At 47.7% G+C, this 9,390-nt stretch overlaps 1 long non-coding RNA gene across 1 annotated transcript in view; it reads right to left on the bottom strand.

Annotated features, from left to right (window-relative positions):
- LOC103366268 (uncharacterized) overlaps nucleotides 1–4,957 on the bottom strand; it is an 8,460-nt gene extending 3,503 nt beyond the window's left edge. Inside the window, exons 1-3 of the long non-coding RNA XR_520659.1 lie at nucleotides 4,746–4,957; nucleotides 2,779–2,868; nucleotides 2,022–2,119 (exon numbers count right to left, since the gene is read on the bottom strand). This is a non-coding gene — a long non-coding RNA (uncharacterized LOC103366268). The remainder of the gene's footprint in view (nucleotides 1–2,021; nucleotides 2,120–2,778; nucleotides 2,869–4,745) is intronic.
- Between the last annotated feature and the right edge of the window lie 4,433 nt (nucleotides 4,958–9,390).

Raw genomic sequence — 9,390 nt, 5'->3', positions numbered from 1 at the left:
TCCTTCCTTCCTTCCTCCCTCCCTCCCTCCTCCCCTCCCCTCTTGTCATTTACTCTTCCCTCGCTCGCCATCTCTTCATCCGCCCCTCCCTCCTGCCTCCGTCTACCTCTCCCTGTCTTTTTTCTTGCTCTGTCTACTCGTCTTCTCTGTGCTTTTGCCCGTCTCGCAGAGGATTCCTCTGGTGGCCCAATTACGAGATTCAGCAGGCAAATTGAGGCTGTTTAAAGCAAGGTCTGCTGGGAAGGCTAGCAGCTGCTGGAAAGAGGCTGCTTGGACACGGCGAGGCAGCCCTCGTGTTTACACACTCGCACATAAACACACACACACACACACACACACGGTCTCATTCTGAAGCCCTTCTATTACCATGTCTCCCTGCATTTCAAACCTCAAAGATGCCATTCGATGTGAGATTTTCCGTCTTTGTTTTAGTTGCGGACATTCGCGCTGGAAACAAGGGTGGCATATTTTCGCTGTGGCACGCGCACGTGCACGCGCACTGTGTGGAGGGTTAATGGTCTCTATTTTTGTAAACTGAATAAGTCAAATCCATTGGTCACACCTCTGGTGATGGCATATTTAATTTGGATCTAGTCAATTAGGCCCAGCTAAGCTCCATACCCTGCTGGCTACCTCCTCCATTTTGCACTAGTTTGTGTCCCCTCCCTGTGCCAGGAGTAATCCTATTACCATACACACACATGCACATACGTACACACACATGCACCCACATATCAGCACATGCATGTACTTCACATTTAATGTATGGCGTCCCTCTAGCCACACAGGTGCACACATCTACACTGTAAACCGATTCGCACAACAATGATGTTCCAGTACAATTGGACCCATAGCCACTTTATACACACTGTGCACTGTGACAACACCAAGCCTGTATACATCCAGAATTATGTGGGAGTCTGTTTGGCCCTGGGGCGAGAGAGAGAGAGAGAGAGAGAGGGAGGGAGAGAGAGGGAGAGAGAGGGGGGGAGACGAGGTGAGAGAAAGAGAGAGAGAATTATAGAGAAACAGAAAAAGGTGTTGTGTGAAAGAGATCGAGGAGGAAAAATTGACAGTGAGAAAAACCACAAAGAGGGAGAGAGAGTGAGACAGAGCGAGCATTAGGAGGACGAAGAAGAAGAGGAGCGAGGAGGGGAGGAAAAGGGGGGAGAGAGGAGGTGAGGGGAGGGGAGAGTCTAGCTGGTTAGTGTGTGTATTAATGTGGCTCATGCATCAACAGCAACCCGGCAGATTTATGACACTTAAGGGGCGCTCACTTCTCTCTCTCTCTCTCTGCCTCTCCTTGCACCAGCGACGACTGCTTACATTTTTGCCAATCAGTCTGTTGCCATAGCAACGTCCTACCTGCCCCCCCCGCCACCCCCCCCCCTTCCCGTCTCACCCCCTGTCCCAACCCATCCCCGCCTCCCCTCCCTCTCATCACCCCTCTCCTCTCCAGTCTTTGCCCCGTCTTTAATACAAACGTGTGAACCGAACCGTTTGAGATTCACACTTTCTCCTTGTTATTGATTATCGCTAATAATTGCAATTATTCGCATGTACATTTGCTTTTTTCTTCTGCCTTTCTCTTATGTTTTTTTTTTTTTTAATCCTACAGACCTCCCCTGCCTGATACGAAGAACGTTTGGTCCCGTAGCTGTTGTGCGAGAGTGAAGCAGCTACACACACACATAGACATTACATTACACACAAGGAGTTACAAGGTTGTGATCAAAGGCTCTTATCACCAGACCGAGGGTGGGAGAGTTGCACGGAGAGGAACAGAAGAGGAAAATCAGCCTGGGAAGAACAACAGCCTGCTTGTAACGAAAAAACCCCATTTAAATACAGGCGAAAAATGAGTTATTTCCAAATCTATCAGCGTAAACAAGAACCTGCACCAGCCCTCGTTTCATTCAGAGACGCATCCTAAAAGCTGATCCACAACTCTTTCATTGTGTTGCACCTGGAAAGTTGAGCGACAGAGGTGTAAGTCAGCCTGTGAGGAAGTGTGTACTTACATCCCCCTTTGTGTTGTGATTGGTCTCACTGGGGTGGGGCTACATGTAGTGCCACTGACCTTCCATGCCCATGTTCATGCCCATTCCACCCATTGGTCCTGGGAGAAGACACACACAAGAGAAAGAGTGAATTCAGAGCCACGATTTAAAAGGTGCAGTTTGAAACTGGCTGGGAAACTAAATCGACATGGCGGCGACGAGTGTGGTGTGCGAAGGTGCTGAGGATGGGGTGAGGGGTGGTTAAGTAGCCGGGCAGTTTATCCAAACCTGCTGACTTTGAGTGGAGGGTGAGATAGGGTTAGAGACTTGAGAGAATCCCAGAAAACAGGGGATAGAGGAGGAGGAGAGGAGCTTAAGGACAAACTCTGGGATTAGACCTGATGGCGTGAGAGAGAGAGAGAGAGAGAGAGAGAGAGCGAGCGAGGGAGTGGGAGTGAGGAAGAGGATGGTTGTGTAATGTGATTGACCACACCTGTTCTGGTTTGTGTATTCAGGGAGGGGGGAGGTAGAGGTCTGTATGTGTCTTTATGGCTGCGCGGCTTGCACCTAAACCACCGCGCAGCTCTCCCGCTAAGTGCTCGGAAAAAAGACAATAAACCACCGACATGGCCGATACTGTACGAGATGAATCGAGAGCCAAGAGGGCAGGAGAGAGAATCAAGGAGACAAAGGCAAGAAAATGAGCTGACAGAAAGGAGGGAAGAGCGAGAGAGAGAGGGAGGACAGAAAAGGGACAGACACGCAGAGAAAGCCCTACCAGGTGGTCTGATTCCCATGTGCTGCTGGCCGTCCATGACGAAGCCCCCCATCGGCTGGCCATCTGGATTATAGGGAGCTCCTTGACTTACTGTGGATGGAGGAGAAGACGGGGAGGGAGGGATAGAGGGATTGCAGGGAGGGAACAGAGTGGTCAATTAGTGCTTTTAATTAAGGCTCAGTGGCCGAAGCAGGATCATCTGTTGGCTGGTGCACGCACAGGAAGCCGCCGTTGTCTTCCAACGTCATTCTGCTCCATGTCTCTGCACCGTAAAGCCCCTGGTAGACTTTAATGCTCTAATAGGGATCGGACTGAGGGCTCAATGTACACTACGGTGCGCTTAAGACACACGAGGAGGTTTGTTTTCAAATGAGATTTGAGCCATCTGGAAGAGGTGACCACTGCTCCTGCACAGTGACCGGTGGAGCATGGGCAGACACGATGAACTCTTTACATTTTAGCTCATGAAAACACAAACTTTTCTCATTTTTATCCCAATAAGAGGCTTTAAGGTTGTTCATCTTCTAGTTCCAGACAGTCTGACGGCATCATGTGTCGTGTTTGTGAGCTTGTTTCACTGTTTGATGTTTCTGCTCAGTGAAATATTCAAATACTGGACTGTGTGATTTGTAAAATGGACATATACGTTTGTTTGAAAACTTTTGGATTTTTTTAATTCAAACTTTTAGATGTTTGTTTGCACGATGCAAGCGACCAACAGGGTCACAGATAATTACATTTTTGGAACAAACTCCTTTTATACTCCTTTAAATTGTTCTGAGTTTCTACATTTTTCTCTAAAACATTGTTGATTTTTAGAGCTACGGCAGCAAAGTGTGTCTTAAAACCAATTTGCCGCGACATAAATTCTTGATAATAGCTTGTTATGTTGAACAAAATGGCATTTTGGCACTTAGCGCTGCAATGTTTTTAACATAATTGCTGCTCCTATCAATGTATGATTACACACGTGATCAAAGAAGAAAAAATGAACTCCAGGCCGAAGCCCTAATCAGTTTCCCTTTGTGACAACAATAAGTCATTCTTGCCGAATGGCCCCAGAATCCACTCCTGCCTAAACGCTTTATCTAATAAATACCGCCTATAACTGAGCAGCAACGATAAGTGAAACCTGATAGGGCTGCTATTTTTTTTGCTTGCCTCCATTGTTCTGCTCTCATAGAAATCCACTTACCTTCGATTTAGGCTGTTTGGGGGTCAGTCAAGCAAAAGCAAGACCTCGGCCCCACTGAATGCCTTTGAACTTTACTGCGCCCCTAATGCCACCCTGACCTCTGACCCCTATTACAGGTAATAAAGTTTACGGCAGTCCAAACCAAGCCATGCACCAGGGGGACCGCTCACTCGCTCCCCTCGCTCCCTGAAACGGCCGCAAATAGAGTCGAGGGAGGGTGTTTAAAGGAGCGAGGAGGGGTGGGCGGGTGGGTAAAAACAGGTCTGGAGCCAAAAAGCCAAACAACGGTCACCCAAAAAAAGAAACGGGCGTAGTTGTCTTCGTGTTATGGTTTGAGCCGGGGAGGAAGGATTGAGTGTTTTTTTTCCCCCTTTGCCTGGTTGGCAAAAGGTTTGGGGGGTAGGGGGGGGAACAGGTTAAGAGCAAACTTTACTGAGAACACAGCTAGTTTTGTTTACGGGACAAGAAGGAAAATAAATCCACTCATCATTAACTCATTTTCAGCCAAATTATTATATCTTACAATTAATAGTTTTTTCACCCCAAGTGGCATGTCACAGGTGATTAATGGTTGCTGCTCATGCTTTTGGTTCTTAATTTTAGTGGTCAGTCACGACAGTGGAGGGAAAAGCCCCTGGAGGTTTTGGACATTCCAGGATGGAGGGAGGGGGGGGATCAGGCCTGTATTTACCAGCTGAGGGGCCTCCGGGTGCATGGAGTGTGGACGGCTTTCGCCTGCGAGACTTGAATACAGTAACTATAGGAGACTTGCCTGCACGGTTTGACTGGTCGATCATGGGCTGCACTATTCTCCTCCTCGCGTTAATGAACCTGGAGAAGATGAGCAGAAAGGGTTGGGAGGGGGGGCAGAAAGAGAAGAAATATTTTCAGTGTGTTTCTCAAAACAAAATCAACCAACAGAAGAAAAAAAAAAGAGAGAAAATTGCTGACGAATACTTTAAAATCTTGGCACGGCGCACAAAAACAAACACATTGCCAAATCAGCCTTTTTTTCTCTTCGCTAACCATAACAGTGATATGGAGTAATTATTCTCCCATAAGCAGCCCTGAGCCGCGCTAAAGCCCCGATAGAGCCACAGCGAAAGTCACATCTTAACAACCTTAATAACCGAGGCAGTTGTCTTTGAAAACGCAGAACTCCACGACTTGTACAAACTTGCACGGCCTCAGTATACACAGTTCCATCGGCCCGAACACTGGGGTCTTTGTGGGGCGAGGCTTAACCGGGATTTTCTCGCTCTCTCTCTCTCTCTCTCGCTCTCGCTGCCTGTTTGAAACATGTCAACCCATCTCGCTTTGTTGGAGACGTTCCACCTCACAACGAGCCGAGATTGCTGACTGTTTAACACACTTGGCTCGGAAAACGTGGCGGTGTGGGAAGTGTTTGCTGACAGAAACATGTCACCGTGTTGCCACCGGTGAGAGGCATTGTTTGGGGGTGATACTGAGACAGGTGACCGCGTGTTACTCGGCGACAGCGGGAGCTTTTTTTAGTGTGTTTTCACAGGAGCCAGATTTGCTACGTTCAGCCTTGGACTAACCTCTTTACTCCGTGACCTCCAATAAAAGCACCACAGTCAGGCCATTTATTGTGCACACACACACACACTCTCACACACACACACACACACACCATTACTCATATTTAAATCTGCTTCATTTTCAACACTTTTATCCTGCTTCATTCACACACTTCCACGCCCTCGCATAGGCAGCGCTCTGGCCTTGCTCAGGCTAACCCCTTGTGAAATGACCCCTTGACCTGTAATGACCCCAAGGAGAGAGGGCTCTTGGGGCTTCTGACTTGATTTATGTGTTCCTGCTGTTGCCCCACCGGACACTTCTATTTCATCTCAGGGAAAGAAAAAAAAAAGGGGAGCATTAGCTGAACTTTAAGGCAACAATGGGCCGTGCAGCACTTAAAAAAAAGGGAGCGTTTAGGAGCTCTAAGGAGGAGGAGAAACAAAAGGACGCTAGCATGCCGCATCTGTTTGACCCCTAATTAGCAAATGGAGCCCGTTTACCTCACATCGCTTTAATATTCCTTCTTCATAACTGTTTTTTTCTTCTTCTCCTGCCTGCTATCTATCCTATATTACCTTCTAAAGAGCGAGCTGCAGGGAAACGAGGAGACGGAGGGTGGCGGAGACGGATAGCGAGAGAAACGGAGAATGATTAACAGCCTAATTGTTTCCCCGCATTGTCTTTTCTGTAATTGCTCTGTTATATCTTGTAAGCTGCTTTGGAAAAAAATTGTTCATTTTTTGACAGGGATGCAAGCGAAGGGAGGAAACAAAAAAAAAAAAATAGCGTTAGGGATCTTGTCAGCCTTTGAGCTCGAGGCTTTGGCAGTTTTGTTCTGTATTTGTTACAATAAAATATGCTGAATTGGAATTTGAGGGGAGGTGAAGGGGGGATAAAAGAGAGAGAAAGAAATAGAAAGAGCTGGGGAGGAATGCAAGAATGCACTGACATGGCAGAGCACCATCAAATGAGGGAACGTCTGGAGTTTTATCACCAACACCACCCCTCCCTACCTCCCTCCCTTCCTCCCCTGCTACCCTGGTTTGGTGGGGGAGATATGGGAGGAGGAGGAGGAGCGAGGGAGGGAGAGGGCACGGAGGGCCGAGGAGGCCTGAGCATTCCTTCAACTCTCCTTCTCCTGCTCCAAACCCCTTTACAGAAGGTCAACTGGAGGGCAGCGCCGGCTAACTGTTGACCTCTCCTTCTCTTCGCCTCCTTCCTTTTGTCATTTAGCGCCGTCTCTCTTTGCCTCGCTTCTTCCTCTCCTGTGCTTTTCCTTTCCTTCCTCTTTATTTCTGTCTCACCGTTTCTGTACTTCGGTGGTACACCAGCGCACCAAAGGAAGCTGTTTTGCCAATAGGTGTGCACTTTTTAGGAAGTCGGGCGTTTGTTCGCGCCACAATGGAGACGTGTTAGTGGACACTAGATGTTAAATGTGGACTTATTCACTCCCAGGGTTAAATAAGAAAGTCATAATCCTGCTTTTACTGCTGCTGCTAGAAGTGCTCTGACTGTTACTACTCCTAAAAGAACAACAGTGACGCTGCCTCTCTATCTGTTTCCTTCTCCTGCTCACTCCCCTCCTTATCATTCCTTCCCTGTATGGTGGAAAGTGGCAGCCCACCTCCCAGCAATGAATCCACAGTCTAACCCCACCAAACCCTCCCTCCCTCCTTCTACCTCCTCCTCCTCTCGAAAACTCTCGCCGGTTTCCTGTCCCCGTCGTCCCCATATCTGAGGCCAGATGCACCATGGGGGCTGGAACAAAGGATAAAATGCCTCTCATAATAGCAGCCAGGGGAATGGAGCGATGGAGAGCGGGAGAATGGAAGGGAAGGAGGAGTGAGAGAGTGGAGGAAAGAAGAAAAAAAAAAAAAAAAGGAAAGAAAGAAAAAGGGGCTCTGGTCTGCAAACCAGACACTCTTGCTGTGACCGTTAATAAGCTGACAGGGAGAAAGACTGCGAGAGGGCTGGGGTGAGGGAGAGGGGAGGAAGAGGAGGGGAATGGAGATAGGGGGAAATAAGAAAAAAGGGAGAGGGCTGGGAGATAAAGAGAGATGGAGGGACGGAGAGGAGAGAGGGAAGAGAAAAGCGGAGTGAGGCTTCACCTTTCCCGACCCCTGGGTGCTATAGGGCCAGTGTTTATGGCCTGTTCATTCCCCTGCCTCCCATCACAACACAATGAGCCGCACTATTCAGCTCCACTCGGCGCAACAATAGCCAGGCTATTTTAGCGTGACACACCACTGGTGGTACGCCTAAAGTTGGGCGAGAAGCACAGGAGGAGGAGGAAAGGCTTGAAATAAAGATTCGGCCTTGGACGGCTCGGGGGAATCCACGCTGTCGGGATTCTTGGGCAACACATGTTTGACATTCGGTGATGCGGCGGCGGATCAAAAAACATGTCGGCCATATGTAGAGCCAGAACTGAAGCCATTAAAGTCGTGTAAGGAGACTGGATGAGTTTTATTGTTTTGCCTCCAATCTATTTCTCCTTGTGAGATTGCTAATGTCTGGATTAATCCTCCAGCCCCTGCTCCCGCCTTCTCCGGAAAGAGTGGAACTGATTGCGACGGCGTCTGCCAAGCCCTTGCTAATGTCCTATTCTCATTACACCCGAGACACACACACACACACACACACACACACAGAGCGACGCCGAGCCGAGTCAGCCGCACACAGGTGTACACGAAGCACACGTGAAATGCCCAATTAAAAGCAAGAAATTGTCTTTTTCATCAGCTGCCTTTGTTGCGTGACCAATTAGGGGATAATTTAATAACGAGCAGTGGAAAGATGCAGATTGGATATACAAAAGGTTACTCGGCGAGCTCATTGATTTAAATTCATGTGGAGTTCTCAATATCTGTGGCACACATACTCACACATGCACATCTCCCGAGCCCACTACCCATATTATATTAGTAATATGAGCCACGCTGGAAAACACAAACCGTGCACACACACACGCATTCATACGCACGCACACGTCCTCGCCACTCACTACCGATATTACATTAGTAATCTGAGAGAATTTTTCGCGCACACACACCTCACATTTACACGCAGCTGGATACTTGGGCATCACACATACATTCATCAGGGCCCGGCGGTGGATTTTCAGCGCACGCCGACAGAGGTTTACATGCATATTCAAATCCGAGAGCCGCTTAAAATAACTGCGTAACCACAGCTGCCAATCAATGTGATTTAAAAGCACTAAAAAGAAAGCAAGCTCTGACGGGTAGAGTCATGTAGCTTATCATCAGGTTGTCACTGCACGGCTAGCATCGATTGTCTGCTGCTCAACCACAATTAACGCCTGGCGCACATGTACTTCCTGGTGACACACACACACACACACACATATTAAACTAAAAACACAGGGAGGAAAAAACTTTTAAACGAGTCCCGCTTCTGTAAAAGTGATTTCAACACATTTTAACGAACCTACGAGGTAGCAAAAGCTGCACATTTGCAACCGTACAGGCAGGAATACATTTATCAGCAGCCACAAGTCACAAGATCAGCAATTGTACAGTATGTTGCAGCAACTTTATGCAACTTTTACCTTAAAATATCACCGTCAAAATCACTTTAATGATGAGAATGGCTCCTGTCTTTACATTTTACTTTCAATATCTTAAGTTTAGGAGTTTGAATGCCACAAAATAAGCTAACAAAGTGCAAAATAATGACTTTTATTCAGCTGAACAATACGTTTCCTGTTACTGTGGGCAGTAAAATTGCTGGTTTTGATTGAAATGGACATTTTATGTTTGCTGGATGAGCAGCTGATGAGCTTCCAGCACACTTCATTGCTCCAACTTGGAGCCCAGAAGAATTTAAGGCAACACAATGTGTAATTAAAG

The sequence above is a fragment of the Stegastes partitus genome, unplaced genomic scaffold, assembly GCF_000690725.1.
Source record: "Stegastes partitus isolate 25-593 unplaced genomic scaffold, Stegastes_partitus-1.0.2 Scaffold924, whole genome shotgun sequence".
NCBI classification, from domain to species: domain Eukaryota; kingdom Metazoa; phylum Chordata; class Actinopteri; family Pomacentridae; genus Stegastes; species Stegastes partitus.
This window is presented reverse-complemented; position numbering and strand designations above follow the sequence as displayed.